The sequence below is a fragment of the Leiobunum rupestre genome, chromosome 7 (genome assembly GCF_980474605.1).
Source record: "Leiobunum rupestre chromosome 7, qqLeiRupe1.1.hap1, whole genome shotgun sequence".
Taxonomy (NCBI): Eukaryota; Metazoa; Arthropoda; class Arachnida; order Opiliones; family Sclerosomatidae; genus Leiobunum; species Leiobunum rupestre.
Window position 1 is genome coordinate 24,032,005 of NC_143390.1, and position 14,745 is coordinate 24,046,749.

Sequence of the window (14,745 nt, forward strand, 5' to 3'; positions counted from 1 at the left end):
TAATTTAACCATAACTTTAAAAACGTTGCACGTCTGAATAGCTGTGTAGAGTACTATTAACAGAGATAAATATTTCTGGGTTCAGTTAATGTGATGATTCGAGTGAAAAATTTGCATATGTTAAAGTTATTGGATTGAAGGAAACTTCAGTGTTTTCAGAGTGATAATTAAGGGAAGTTGCCATACAATATAGTTGAAAATTATCTTTTTAAGTCTGTGTCCACCCATTGATTATGTTAGGAAGTGAAAAAATTTCATTTAGCAAGCTTTTCTTCAATTTCGGTATCCACCCTGTATCATTTAAAAGCTCAAGCATTGTTTTTATCAAGTTAATTTCAAAAATATCTTAAAACAAGCTTCCCTAAGTCTGACTAGCTCTGTAGGGTAATAATAAAATAGCTAAATATTTTTTGGGTTTAATTCTTGTGATTCTTAGTGAACATTTTCCATATATTACAGTATTAGGTTGGCTAATTATTTTTTTCACCTGCTACCATTCTCAACGGGTGAACATAGAATAACAGAGATAATTGTCCAATATATTTAAAGCCAACTTTCCTTACATTTCACTATGAAAACACTGAAGCTTCTTTCAATGCGATAACTTTATTACATGAATTTTTTTTCCAGAATTACAATTATTGAATCGAAAAAAATATGGAACCACCCTAGAATTAACCAACACAGGTATTCAGAAGAGATGGTGTTCAATTTAAAAAAATTACTTTTTTTGGATCCACCCTATATCAGTTATATAAAACCTGAAATTATTTATTTTTTTGAATTCTAATTTAACCATCACTTTAAAAACGGTAACTTCCCTTAAATTTCAAACTGAAAACACTAAAGTTTCATGCAATCCAATAACTTTGACTTTTGAAAATTTTTCACTCAGAATCATCACATTAAATGGGAACCACTCTGTATCGTAAAATTAAAAACTCAAGCATTGTTTTTATCAAGTTAATTTTAAACATATCTTAAAACACGCTTCCCTAAGTCTGACTAGCTCTGTAGGTTAATAATAAAATAGCTAAATATTTTTTGGGAGTCAATAATTTTGATTCTGAGTGAAATATTTGCATATATTACAGTATTAGTTTGGCTAATTAATTTTTTTCATCTGCTACCATACTCAATGGGTGAACATAGAATAACAAGGGTAATTTTCCATTATATTTAAAACCAACTTCCCTTACATTTCACTATGAAAACACTGAAGCTTCTTTCAATGCGATAACTTAATGACATGCAATTTTTTTGCCCAGAATTACAATAATTGAATCGAAAAATTATCCAACTCGGCTTATTACGCGGATAATACAGAAATATAAATTACTTGATCAAAACGTTTTACGAATAATTTTGAGAGCTTTATCTATTGAATAAAAGTGAACCATCCCCAACCTCAAAGGTGGTATCGCGCTTAGATAGAAGACCCGATATGTTCGCGAATTCCGACAACGACCATAATTTCAAACTATGTTTTTTATATTTTTTATTTCTTTCTTTCTTTTATTTTGTTTAATTATATATATTTAAAATTGAAGCTGAAACAAATTTTAAAATGACTTTGGTTTCCCATAAGACATGCTACCCTCCCCACCTCGCCGTCTTGCGCGCGTGCGCTGATTTCCCCTGGGGGGACGCGGTCTGGGGCGCGGATTTCTCGGGGGGCGTGTTCTGGGGCGCGGTCGGGGGGCGCGTCGCGGTTAATTTAAAAATCAAATGAAAACATAGATTTAAGTGTTTTGCGCGGTTAATTTGAATTTGAAACATGGATTTGAGTGTTTTGACGTCATAGAATATTCGTTGTTAAAGTAACGTAGAATGGAAATATTTTTAAACTTTATTTTAATATCATTGTAGTACTTAAATATGCTTGGCACTTGACCCTATATCACGAGTATTTCTTAAAACGACTTTACATCTAAACTCTACTTTTAACGCGGCAAAATACAATTCCGATATTCAAATATTTAAAAATACTTAATGAAAAGAGACTTTAACCGTTTTTAAAATTCACAATATATTTATGCCATCCCGATTCTCTTTGAGCTACGGAATAATATTTCTGGGTTTAAACCCCCCAAAATGACGTAATCTATAAAAATGACGTAATTTAAAAATGACTCACTAAAGATGACGTAATCTACACCATGAAACGTAAAGATTACGTAGATGCGTTGTGGTTTTCATAAGCCAGCCGCTATGGGAAAGAGGAAGATGTCTCCGCTTAGGGTACCCAAGAAATGCTGGATATGCGCGGAAATATACCGGTCCGTGAGAGGTTTTAAACAACATTTAATGACTCATTTATCGTGTAATACAATGAAAGAAGATTCGGATCTGGCGTGTGATTGTGATGCGAGTGAATCTCTCCATTACACGGAGGCCGAGGAAATGTCAGATGATAAAATTATCTATTATCTTAACGAACTTATTGGGGAATGTAAAAAGCGCGGTGCCACAATGGAATCAACCGAGTCAACTACATCTAACCTGCCAGCCGAATTAAACATGCCGACTGAAAAGGAAATGGCTGCTCTGATTTATTTTCAAGAATATTGTAAAACTAATCAAATTCATAATATTAAAACCGCTGTAAAGAAAATGTGAATAAACGTTTTTATATTGAATACATTGTTATTTTTAAAGGTGACCGTATAAAGTAAATTTTACATTTGGGTAAATTGACACTTAATATTTTTTAAATTCTAAAATACGTTTATAATATTTTTCCAACGGGGGCGAATGAATGGACACAATGAACTATTAATTACGTTATCTAAAAAATGACGCGAGCAATGAGAAAACGAGTCGGATTTATAAGATAATAAAAAATATTTCTTTTTACAAAAAAATTTTATAAGATGATATATTACAAAAATTATTTTTCTTTTACGAGTCAAATAAAAATATTATAGTGTGATAAAAAAAAAATTATAATGGACATCGTATTTGGTTGTCTATTTCAGCGCGGTTCTGGGTAATCCAGTCGGCGAAAAGTAGACTTCGTTCCAAAGAACACGGTTGTCGGGTGTTTAGAGTTTGATGTCTGAATACACATTTCACTGGCGGGGGCGTATCAAAAGTCGCAGCTCGGGGACAGTCAAAAGTTTCCAAATCGTATATGGCGGTCTCAATATAATCGGCTAAAAATTTACACTTTACGTCTCCTTTTGTAAAAATCATATCAGCACTCGAAACAGCTGATATAAGGCAGGCGGGTAGTTTATAATAGGGGAGATACCCCGCGGTCCAGCAAATACCGTGAAGGTTCCTAGACACCCAGCCGTTTTGTCTTTTAATGGCGTTCGGAAGTTGTTGTACTGGATAGGGTTGTTCGAAAGTCCAAGCTTGAACGGCGGGAGGGGTCGATACTGTTGATATAGCTAGTTCCTTCACGACAATGTCGGGGGGCTCTCCGCCGGAGCGCGAGGCGGATTTTCCTAGTAGAAAGTCAAATTCGACAACGGCCATTCTCGCCATGCCACCGACACGATACTGTGGGTTTAGTTATGAATAAAACGGGGTATAGTCGCGCGACGGGAATTTATACTCCGTTTATGACGACGTAACACTAGCCTTTGAGAAAAAACGCGCGCGGCTAAAGAACAGTAGCATCCACTATATGTATGCATAAATATTTTTTCGTCCCAAAGTTCCCCCCGACCGCGCCCCTCCGAGAAATCCGCGCCCCAGACCGCGCCCCCCCCCCCAGGGGAAATCAGCGCACGCGCGCAAGACGGCGAGGTGGGGAGGGTAGCATGTCTTATGGGGAAACCAAAGTCATTTTAAAATTTGTTTCAGCTTCAATTTTAAATATATATAATTAAACAAAATAAAAGAAAGAAAGAAATAAAAAATATAAAAAACATAGTTTGAAATTATGGTCGTTGTCGGAATTCGCGAACATATCGGGTCTTCTATCTAAGCGCGATACCAACCTTGAGGTTGGGGATGGTTCACTTTTATTCAATAGATAAAGCTCTCAAAATTATTCGTAAAACGTTTTGATCAAGTAATTTATATTTCTGTATTATCCGCGTAATAAGCCGAGTTGGATAATTTTTCGATTCAATTATTGTAATTCTGGGCAAAAAAATTGCATGTCATTAAGTTATCACATTGAAAGAAGCTTCAGTGTTTCCATAGTGAAATGTAAGGGAAGTTGGTTTTAAATATAATGGAAAATTACCCTTGTTATTCTATGTTCACCCATTGAGTATGGTAGCAGATGAAAAAAAATTAATTAGCCAAACTAATACTGTAATATATGCAAATATTTCACTCAGAATCAAAATTATTGACTCCCAAAAAATATTTAGCTATTTTATTATTAACCTACAGAGCTAGTCAGACTTAGGGAAGCGTGTTTTAAGATATGTTTAAAATTAACTTGATAAAAACAATGCTTGAGTTTTTAATTTTACGATACAGAGTGGCTCCCATTTAATGTGATGATTCTGAGTGAAAAATTTTCAAAAGTCAAAGTTATTGGATTGCATGAAACTTTAGTGTTTTCAGTTTGAAATTTAAGGGAAGTTACCGTTATTAAAGTGATGGTTAAATTAGAATTGAAAAAAATAAATAATTTCAGGTTTTTATAACTGATATAGGGTGGATCCAAAAAAAGTAATTTTTTTAAATTGAACACCATCTCTTCTGAATACCTGTGTTGGGTAATTCTAAGGTGGTCACATATTTTTTTTTCGATTCCATAATCGTAATTCTGGGAAAAAAATGCATGTAATAAAGTTATCGCATTGAAAGAAGCTTCAGTGTTTTCATAGTGAAATGTAAGGGAAGTTGGCTTTAAATATAGTGGAAAATTACCTTTATTATTCTATGTTCAACCATTGAGTATGGTAGCAGATGAAAAAAAAATTAATTAGTCAAACTAATACTGTAATATATGCAAATATTTCACTCAGAATCAAAATTATTGAATCCAAAAAATATTTAGCTATTTTATTATTAACCTACAGAGCTAGTCAGACTTAGGGAAGCGTGTTTTAAGATAAGTTAAAAATGAATTTGGAAAAAAAATTGCTTGAGCTTTTAATTTTACGATACAGAGTGGCTCCCATTTAATGTGATGATTCTGAGTGAAAAATTTTCAAAAGTCAAAGTTATTGGATTGCATGAAACTTTAGTGTTTTAAGTTTGAAATTTAAGGGAAGTTACCGTTATTAAAGTGATGGTTAAATTAGAATTCAAAAAAATAAATAATTTCAGGTTTTTTATAACTGATATAGGGTGGATCCTGGAAAAAAAATGCATGTAATAAAGTTATCGCATTGAAAGAAGCTTCAGTGTTTTCATAGTGAAATGTAAGGGAAGTTGGCTTTAAATATATTGGAAAATTACCTTTATTATTCTATGTTCACCCATTGAGTATGGTAGCAGATGAAAAAAAAATTAATTAGTCAAACTAATACTGTAATATATGCAAATATTTCACTCAGAATCAAAATTATTGAATCCAAAAAATATTTAGCTATTTTATTATTAACCTACAGAGCTAGTCAGACTTAGGGAAGCGTGTTTTAAGATAAGTTAAAAATGAATTTGGAAAAAATATTGCTTGAGCTTTTAATTTTACGATACAGAGTGGCTCCCATTTAATGTGATAATTCTGAGTGAAAAAATTTCAAAAGTCAAAGTTATTGGATTGCATGAAACTTTAGTGTTTTCAGTTTGAAATTTAAGGGAAGTTACCGTTTTTAAAGTGATGGTTAAATTAGAATTCAAAAAAATAAATAATTTCAGGTTTTATATAACTGATATAGGGTGGATCCAAAAAAAGTATTTTTTTTTAAATTGAACACCATCTCTTCTGAATACCTGTGTTGGTTAATTCTAGGGTGGTTCCATATTTTTTTCGATTCAATAATTGTAATTCTGGAAAAAAAATGCATGTAATAAAGTTATCGCATTGAAAGAAGCTTCAGTGTTTTCATAGTGAAATGTAAGGAAAGTTGGCTTTAAATATATTGGACAATTATCTTTGTTATTCTATGTTCACCCGTTGAGAATGGTAGCAGGTGAAAAAAATAATTAGCCAACCTAATACTGTAATATATGGAAAATTTTCACTAAGCATCACAAGTATTAAACCCAAAAAATATTTAGCTATTTTATTATTACCCTACAGAGCTAGTCAGACTTAGGGAAGCTTGTTTTAAGATATTTTTGAAATTAACTTGATAAAAACAATGCTTGAGCTTTTAAATGATACAGGGTGGATACCGAAATTGAAGAAAAGCTTGCTAAATGAAATTTTTTCACTTCCTAATATAATCAATGGGTGGACACAGACTTAAAAAGATAATTTTCAACTATATTGTACGGCAACTTCCCTTAATTATCACTCTGAAAACACTGAAGTTTCCTTCAATCCAATAACTTTAACATATTCAAATTTTTCACTCGAATCATCACATTAACTGAACCCAGAAATATTTATCTCTGTTAATAGTACTCTACACAGCTATTCAGACGTGCAACGTTTTTAAAGTTATGGTTAAATTAGAATAAAAAAATAATATGTAAATGATATAGGGTAGATACAGAAAAAAAATCTTATTTAAAAGCTGAAGTAATTTTCTTTTAAATTGAACACTACAAATATAGTTTTCGCATTTTAACTTTAAATATAGACTATTTTACCATTCTCGAGTATCTTGCATATTGAAATTGTTACGCATACGGGGTTACCATTTAATTTTGGAATAGATCACCGAAATGTTTTAATTAAAATATCTTTTATTTTCTACAATAATTACCTTTTATTACCATAAATAATGCAAAATACTCTGTACGCTCAATACGTTTAAATAGCTTTCCAAAATGTAAATATAGGTAGTAAAATACTATAAAAACCTCTGACTCTACGTTCAATACGTTAAAATAGCTTTCAATACGCCAAATATAGGTGGAAAAATAATAGAAAAACACACACATACTATTATTATTTTTTAATTTTTGGAAATACACAACATCCACCAGTTACTTCGCAATATGACAAATTGGCTGCTCTCTTAGTGCCCAACATATCACAATTTAAACACAAATATATGCGTGGTAACGCGTTTAATACACCTGGAGGAATTCTTATACTTAGAATTCTTTTTGATTGGAAATAAACAGCTTTACGGTACTTCAAACAGATTGAGTATCCGTCACAGTACCATGCTAGCCGTCCGACAGTTGGAACATGAAAAACTGAACCGTCACAATATATACAGAAGTAGTCACCAGTTCTTAATAATGACGTGATTCCGTCTTTCTTCAATTCTTCGACTGATATTGCATTCACTAGTGGTAAATACACGCTTGGTTATAAATTCATATATAATTCTTATAATAGTTTCTAGTGAAGGCTACCAGTAATTAAGAATTAACATTACAACTAAATAATTATATATAAAAATAATGTGATTTCTAAGCTAGCTTTAAAAAAAAATAACCGAAAACAATCTTACTTTTGAAAAATGACTCTTTAATATCAAAAATCGTCTGTCATACTCGGAAACAATTAATTGATCACTGATGTCGTTTCTAATATTTCTTCAGCTTTTAAAGAAGAGTTACTCGAGAATGGTAAAATAGTCTATACTTAAATTTAAAGTGCGTTTTAAATTGAAGTGATTCTTATTTTGTATTCCACTTTCACAATGGGGAAAAGTGTCTTTCTCAAATGTTGTAGTTGTACTATTGTTAGAACTATTTAAATCCATAAGATAGAATCGTTCAGTACTTTGCTGATATAAAAAGAGGGACTCGTTCAAATGGAAATATTTTTAAACTTAATTTGAATATCATTAGCGTGTAAGTGGTCCATGTACCCAAAATTGAACCGCAAGTTCAGATATGCTAATACATAGAAAATACTATAAAAGCATCTTAACTCTACTTTTAATACATCAAAAAAAATTCCGATATTAAAATATTTCAAAATACTCAATTAATGTACTAAGTTACGTTAAAAAAGAGCCTATCGTAAACACGAATTCCTCCAATTGTTAAACATAGATTCCAGATTAGATGGTGTATGTATGATGGGTAAGACTCTTGTCAGAAAGATGAATTTTTATTTTAATACGTTAAAATAAATTTCGACTATACAAATATAGTTTTCGCATTTTAACTTTAAATATAAACTATTTTACCATTCTCGAGTATCTTGCATCTTGAAATTGTAACGCATACGTGGTTACCATTTAATTTTGGAATACATCGCCAAGCTAAAAATATAAAAATTGATAAAAACTTAAATGGCTACGTCCTCATCCGAGAACAGCGGAGATGGATTTTACATTTTTGGTGGGAACAATCGTTTGTTATAACCATTTTAGCGCGAAGAATCCACACCTGATGTAAAAACGACACTTTTAGATAGCGAGAGGGGACACCCGCTGTGTCTATTTTACGCGCTGGGGGCAAGGGCCATCCTCTATCTACCCTTTACCCCTTAGGGCCGATATTCCGTAAGACGGATAGCTTTGCGCATCGTAAAAGTGTTTGAAAATAATGTTACACGGGGAAAGTGTTTGTCGGTGAAAATAGTTATGAATAGATACACAAAAGGCTCGACCCATTGAACTATTTGGATTTATTTCATAACACCACTCGCACGTGGAAAAAAGTGTTTGACAGATGCCGTAGGGGGCCCATTACTCGGGTTTATAGCTACTGGCTTTTTGCATAACATCATGTCAGATGATTCCACCAGCCCTACCGAATAGGGACGATCCCGCCTTTCCCGTTACTCGCCTTATCGCGAACAATCCTAAAAACGCATTACTAATCGCGTTGATTTTACTTTTAATGGGACTTGTAGAATTTCTATCTCTTTGGTTTACCAATATGGCCGTCGCTATACACATAACACCGCAAAATTTGACTAATCGCGTGAGTCATTGAGTCAACCCATTACATCATCCTGATTACGTCATCAAATTATTATCGCTATATAAGGGATTCATCCCCGTCATCCATCGGCAGTACACTACAAACCGTTTCTCGAGCATCATGTCTAAACGAAGCTGTGTAGATAACGTTCCAGCGCCTACTAAAATGTCTAAATTTGATCCGACTCAGCGGAAAGTTAACCCTCGGTATTCACTTTCATCCGAGCTTTTCGTTACTACGGGTTTTACGTCTGAGCTCGATATATCTGTAGCTCTATGCAATAAAATCACACACCAGGTCTTTGAAATGTCTTCGCGCGCCTGGGATGATTTATACGGCCACTGGGACCAAATAAATGATCCCCAACTGTTGCCCTTTCGATCACCGTTCCCGCTATCTGATGCGCTAGTGACCGCCGCCATGTCTGACCAAAAAGAATTAACCTTGCAAAGTACGATATCCGAAGCGTCGGTCGTAATCAAAGCGCCGGAAACTCGAGAATTGGACAGACTCAAATATTTCATTAATTCGCACATTCAACTCCTTAAAGTGAACCAAAAACTCTTTGAATTAATGGGTTACGTTATAACCGATAATTATCGTAAAATTTACGAAATATTGTATAAAGAACCATGTGCACCCAACAATTTATTTCTATCGGATGAACATGAAAGGTATGATACCGTTGTCCGCTACGCGTCCAATTACGTAACAGCATTTAAAATTATTGACGATTTTAAAGAAACAGTGGCCAACCAAAATATGTTTTGTGTATTTAACTTTTACAATTTGTTTAATATGGTATCTACCAGCCATAAATATATTAAAAATAAATTGTTTTATCTTTAAACGTTTTCATCCGCTTAATGTACTGTAACTTTGAATGTATAAATAAAACCTTATAATTTGTATACACTCTGCTCTTTTTTTCCAAAACACTTTTACCGATGACCGCCCGCTATTTTACGCTACCCTTAGGGGCCCGAAAGTGTTTGTCGGCGAAAACCAACTCGAATTGTGCCCGACATTAACTATGACGGGTAGGCTGTTTGCATAACATCGTGTCACCACCATAGGGGCAGATAACCTATTGACCTATAATGGGTTAGCACCTGGGTTTTATGGGTTATAACATCGTAAATCAACCTCGTAAATCAGCTAACCTTTTGACCTAAAATGGGGTGCCTCCAGCTATTAACTATGACGGGCAGGCTGTTTGCATAACATCGTGTCACCACCATAGGGGCAGATAACCTATTGACCTATAATGGGTTAGCACCTGGGTTTTATGGGTTATAACATCGTAAATCAACCTCGTAAATCAGCTAACCTTTTGACCTAAAATGGGGTGCCTCCAGCTATTAACTATGACGGGCAGGCTGTTTGCATAACATCGTGTCACCACCATAGGGGCAGATAACCTATTGACCTAACCTCGTAAATCATCTAACCTATTGACCTGCCGAATATTGCCGCAAAATGGGGGCCCCTACAGGGGTCTGTTTCACCCTTATTTAACGGCTGTTTGCATCGTGTCCATAGGGGCAGATAACCTATTGACCCAGGGTTAGGTTTTATGAGGGTAACATCGTAAATCATCTAACCTTTTAACCCCGCCGAAAATGTACGCAAAATGGGGGCCCCTACAGGGGCCTGTTTCACACCTATTTAACGGCTGTTTGCATCGTGTCCATAGGGGCAGATAACCCATTGACCTAACATCGTAAATCAGCTAACCTTTTGACCCCCGCCGAAAATGTACGCAAAATGGGGGCCCCTACAGGGGCCTGTTTCACACCTATTTAACGGCTGTTTGCATCGTGTCCATAGGGGCAGATAACCCATTGACCTAACATCGTAAATCAGCTAACCTTTTGACCCCCGCCGAAAATGTACGCAAAATGGGGGCCCTATAGGGGCCCGTTTCACCCTTATTTAACGGCTGTTTGCATCGTGTCCATAGGGGCAGATAACCTATTGACCTAACATCGTAAATCAGCTAACCTTTTGACCCCGCCGAATATTGCCGCAAAAGGGGGCCCCTATAGGGGCCCGTTTCACCCCCGTTTCCCCCGCCCGCAGGTGCCCCCTTATCGGTAGATAGACCCACTTATCTCTGTCCGGGTTCAAAACCCGTCGATGCGATCGCAATTTGATAATAGGACTTATACCGTGAACATTTGGTGGACACCCCACCTTATGGACGTTGAGACGTTTATCGTAACCCTCAGCAATCGGTCCGTTCGAAAAGTCAATACATAGACGTTGGAGAGTAGATCGCAAACGAAACACTAACATCACAAAACCACAACACGTCACAAATGCACAATATGCATCTACATTACAATCGCAACATCTCGAAAACGACTACTAAGGCACAACCGTCGCGGAAGTGAGCGTTGACGAACAAAACACCAAAAAACCATAAACGCAAATATTATCCGTTAACGCTCACCGTCACGGCAGTTTTGCCACAATTTAGAATCCAAGAAACTGCGTACGCAGTGATTACGCATTACGCTTTGCCCCGAAACTGCGAACGCGTTCGCAGGACACACACACAGACAGACACACACACACAGACACGGTGATTGTATAACCCCTCCTAGGTTACATAGTACCCTCGGAGAGGTAAAAATGCCCGCCAAGGTTTTGTAAGTCAACTTACCTTTCACCTGAGGTAAATAAACCAATAAAACTCCAAAATAAACGATAATTAATTAATTAATTTAAGACGTACCAAGTATTTTTAATAGTAAAGAACCACAAAACTAAGTAGGCAACTTAGACGTCGATGTCTTAGCGTATTTTAATGCAAATCCCCGCCGTAGTACCAGAGAAGCTCAGGCAGAATTGGGAAAGTTAATCTTCAGTTTTTTCATTATTTATTTATTTATTTAAATTATTTGTAAATAATTCTTACGTTTATTAGTTGCTTATTTATTTAAATTACTTGTTCGTTTCTTTTGTGTTTAAAACATTTAAACTCAAAAAAAGTTAAAAATACTTGGTACGTCTTAAAGCAATTAACGTTTATTTTTTAGTTTTATTGGTTTATTTACCTCAGGTGAAAGGTAAGTTGACTTAAAAACAATTGGCGGGCATTTTTCTAATTGGAACCATTCTCCTAATCCTAATGGTTCTCGAGATAAATTTTGAATGACCTTGAACTAATGTTTCAAGGTCATCATAAGGGTATGTTCCCATTTATTCCAATTTTACCTTCTCCCAAAGTTATCAGTTCTCCCAAAAACATGGTGTCCCATTTGTCCCAATTCCATTTCTCCGAACCGGAGTTCATTTAACCCAAAAATATGTATTCCCATTTTTCACAACGATCAAGTTTCCCAAAAAAATTGATTCCCATTTCTCCCAACGATCAATATTCCCAAAAATATGGATTCCCCTTTCTCCCAATCATTATTTTCCAAATATATGGTAATTGCGCGGTTTTAGATCTCATCGGTACGAGTCGATATGTCGAAAAAAATACAGCGTAACATTTTGACGGCATTATATTTTTTGACTATAAAATAGGAAGGGGCCCAAAACGAGAAATTTACGCCATAGATCATTTACGAGTAATCAAAAAACGTGCAGTGATTGAGATGAAGACGGCAGTTGCGTCCAGCCCTTTGGAATCGGTAAACAAAGTAAGTTTACCGTTTTGTGAATATGTGAATTGACTTGGCGTTAGGTTAGGTTAGGTTAGGTTAGGTTAGATTAGGTTAAATGGGCAAAATTTGATGTACTTGCATATTAAAATAAAACTTAGATTCATGTTTATACCAAGTGTAATTTTGGGACAAATGGGATTTGGGATAACTATTTTGGGACAAATGGGATTGGGACAAATAGGATTGGGAGAAATGGGATTGGGAGAAATGGGATTGGGAGAAATTGGAATTGGGAGAACTATTTTGGGCGAAATGGGGGTAAACCCATCATAAGTTACAAATTTCGAACTCCCCCACTCAGTTTAGAGTGTCACGACAATTTTGATCCATTAGATCTGGTAGTTTTCGATTTATAAGCCGTTAAATGTCGTGTCTTGATTAGAATATCACACACGACCTTATGGGTTTTGGTCTAACATTTATCGGCTTCCCATTGGTCAAATTAGATCGGGTCAAAGCTGTTTAAACTTAAAATTAAACGTAGAACACATTTATAATTGGAACCATTCTTCTAATCCTAATGGTTCTCGAGATAAAATTTGAATGACCTTGAAGACCTGGTTCAAGGTCATTGAAATTTTCATTGTCATTTGTCCCCCTGCACCCTCTATGTAACCTGCAAATTTCAAATTCTTACCTAAAACACATTTTGAGTAATTGGCTCTGTATCGTTTTTTAGTTAACACCCTGTATGTTAATGTTTATTGATATTGTTCTGTCCTATTTTGCAACGTTTCTTCTTTTTTTCTCTTATTCTTTAGTATGTTATCCTCATTGGATACCATTGCCTCCTGTAGAGCTACTCATAAGCTAACATTTAGCTTCGTAGCCCCTACTCCATTGACAAAATAAATAAATAAATGCTGAACCACAACCAAGCGGCTGGGCCCGATGGCTTACTCCCCTACCTCGCCACAATAATCAACTTACGGGAATTGTGCCAGGCTCCTGGAAACAAGCCACCATCAGTAGCTACATATGTAACATAATTACTCATAAGTGTGCCAGAAAGAACTTTTTCTCAATGAGACCTTGTTGCAAGGATATGACGTAATTGACGTCACTTCCCCGTCAATGACGGTTTTATCGTCATCAAAACTAGTTCTGGCGGGGAGGGAAGGAAGTTAAAACCAGTTTTACGCGACGTTAGTCCGTATTTTCTTTGGAGGCTGTGAAACAAGGTCTCATTTAAATTTTTAATACAGAGATGTTAAACCGAGGCACACTTATGAGTAATTATGTTACATATGGTATCTGGAATAACTGACAAGGCGCTATTGGGACTCTCAATATTAAGCTTCATAACTGATAGGCAACATTCTGTGGCTCTCCAAGGACATATGTCTCGTCCCCTGAGCGGATTACCTCAGGGCCCAATTTTGTCTACATTTTTATTAACTCTCTACCCAATGATGTTACGCACTCTCGTATATACCTTTTTGCGGATGACTCCAAAATAGCCCATCCCGTAGATACGGTTCAAGATATCCTTCTCCTCCAGCAAGACCTTGATGTGGTTTCCACCTGGGCGTATAATCACTGCGTGTTATTTAACATCCAGAAGAGTTGTGTGCTCTATCTCGGTAAACATAACCCCTCAACCACCTTCACATTAGATGGCATCGCTCTTCCTAGACCTAGGAATCTGGATGGACACCAACCTAACCTATAGTTACCACACTTCCAAGGTCGTTAAAAAAATCAACTCCCTCACAGGCCTCGCCAGACGGAACTTCTTCTTTCGGTCCCCACGACTTATCCGGCACCCTGTATACGTCGCTGGTTCTTCCCCACATAAACTTCGCGTCGGAAGTGTGGAGGCCATCTCTACTTGGTGACCAAGATAGCCTTAGGAAAGAGCACAATCGTTTTCCCAAACTGACTCGCGACCTAGAACACTTATCCGCCTATGAACGCGACACCACACTCCAACTCGACTCCCCCAAAATCAGACATGTAGTGAATTATATCTTACAACTCTGGAGTATGTGGAAAGGCGCCTCATCAGTCAACCCCAACTCCTTCTTTCAATTTGACTCTATACGTCGAATTTGAGGACACGACACTAAAATCTTTAAACCTAAGACAACATCCCGGCGCAAATGACATTTTCCCCACCGAACAATCGATCTATGGAATTCCCTATACC

The 14,745-nt window shown here is 35.9% G+C and overlaps 2 protein-coding genes across 2 annotated transcripts in view; both read right to left on the reverse strand.

Moving 5' to 3' along the window:
- The window catches only part of Sec20 (vesicle transport protein Sec20), a 170,254-nt gene that overhangs the window by 34,892 nt on the left and 120,617 nt on the right, over nucleotides 1-14,745 (reverse strand). The window lies entirely within an intron of this gene.
- The window catches only part of LOC149935261 (protein-lysine N-trimethyltransferase SMYD5-like), a 286,480-nt gene that overhangs the window by 9,797 nt on the left and 261,938 nt on the right, over nucleotides 1-14,745 (reverse strand). The window lies entirely within an intron of this gene.